This window comes from Abrus precatorius, unplaced genomic scaffold, assembly GCF_003935025.1.
Source record: "Abrus precatorius isolate BTA unplaced genomic scaffold, Abrus_2018 Scaffold7, whole genome shotgun sequence".
Classification (NCBI taxonomy): domain Eukaryota; kingdom Viridiplantae; phylum Streptophyta; class Magnoliopsida; order Fabales; family Fabaceae; genus Abrus; species Abrus precatorius.
In genome coordinates this window covers 21,557,068-21,559,243 of record NW_020874417.1, presented here as the reverse complement: position 1 = coordinate 21,559,243, position 2,176 = coordinate 21,557,068, and positions in this window count along the sequence as shown.

Sequence of the window (2,176 nt, the reverse complement as noted above, 5' to 3'; positions counted from 1 at the left end):
GATTCATAGTTTCATAAATTCATACTCATAGACATTTTAGTGCAGCATTTAGACGTTTACATCATGGCTTAGTCAAATCATGTAATTGATCATTCCTCCAAGCAATCCATCCTCTCATTAGTCATATCCTCCTTTTTGGTTCATTCTATTCCTTTCAAATTTATAAGTCTAATCCTTTTAATTTAGTCCAACCACATCATTCAATCCATATAATTCTGCCATCCAAATTCATCCTAATTATTCTATCCATTTTCATCAACCTCTAGCACCTTCTAAACCATCAAATAATCAAATTAAATTCTAACTCACTTGATTCTTTCCTCTCGGTTTTTCTTTTTCCACTAGGGAATTTTAATCAAACTTAAACTTCTTCTAAACCATCAATTAGTCAAATTGATTCACAAGCACCCAAGGTTATTACTTTTCAATTTCTCGCTCTCCATTAGAGATTTCAATCAATCTTAGGCTCCTTTTAAACCATCAAATTATTGAATAAATTTTCAAGCACACAAAGTTCTTTTCTCTCAGTTTTTCTCTCCATAAAAGAACAAATCATCAAACTTAATTCCTTTCTAAACCATCAATTAAACAAGTTAATTCACAATAGTCCAAGGGTATTACCTCTCGGTTTTTCCCTCTTTTCTTGCATTGTCACTTGCTAATTTTTCGTTCTCAATACTCAACCACTCACAAAACAATTAGATCATAGCACTTCTAATAATCCTAATCATATTCATGGTCCATTTCCATCAAACAGCCCTCAAGGGCACTAGATCATCAAGATCACAACATTATATAATCATTTTCGCTGTACCTTAATATAATTCATCAATTCTTTTAGAGTGAAATGCAAATTATGCATGTGATGCTCTCAAATAATAATTCCATAGTATGATTTATAATGGATAGTAAGCAATCCAACTTTTCAGCCAAGCATCACTTCAAACATACCTCAAAGTTTTCCAAACACAATTATCAAGGATGAATAGTACATACCTCACATCATTCACATTTTCTAGCAATTCACTCAAGTAAATTTCATAAATTTCCACATCAAAATCAAGTAAATTCAAGTCTTGTACTAATTTTCATCCAAGGTCACTCATGCAAAAATTACAAGCAACTATCAACCTCTCAAACAAGTAATTTCAGCATGGTTCAATCAAATCAAGTCATGGCAAGACACTTTCAATTTCATTTTTTTTTCCTTACACAAGACAAGGCATACAAAATATTTTCTAAGTTTTTTGCAACACTTTAAATGCCAAAACCGAGATCATCCAAGCTAATTTTCACCTTTTCCATTATAAAATTTTCTCTCATTACTCATACCAATCTTTTCCAAATATTCCAAGGTTTCAAAACACATAAATTTCAACCTTTTTCCCCATAATACTCAAAACTGTCCAGCCTTCAAAATCTCATTTTTTGTCAAGTCCATAATGAGCAAAATAGAGAAAAATCAACATGCAAACATAAGGTTTCATCATCCAAGTGCAGGACTTTAATTTTCAGCAATAGATTATGTTCAAAAAGGTCAAACTGAGGCAACACAAGGTGGTTTTTAGCACTCAACCATTTAATTTTTCCAAAGACCTTGAAAATAACTTGTTTCAAATTAACCAAGCTTTTAGAACAATGAATCCGACACATGCAAGGGTAGGGAATCAACATTCAAGTGTCAAAATCTAAACTTTTTCCAAGGATTCCTTCATGCAAGGCAAAACCAAAACTTTAGAAGTGAAGAAAGTAAGTTACAAAGTTAAAATTCAACATGCAAGTGGAAAGAGGGAACATGCAAGCTCACGGATTATCGCCTCAAGGGTGGATCATCATAAAATTAAGAATTCCAATCATGCAAAGGCAAAATTGAGACATGTACAAGGGATTTCCAACACATTTTAAGCTCAAAATTTTGTACAAAGGAAGAATTTCACATGCAAGTGTCAAAAACTCAAACTTTCTAAAAGATTTCTTCATGCAAAGCAAAATCGAGGCATGTACAAAGGAGAAATTAACATGCACGTGGTAAACTTTCAAGTGTTGAGAGAAATCAACACATCCAAGCACAAAACCGAGAATATAGAAGTGATAGAAGTGGAGAGCAAGATGAAAACTTAACATGCAAAGAGTTCAATCATTTTATTCAAGATCATGGAAGATAAAAATGAAAACT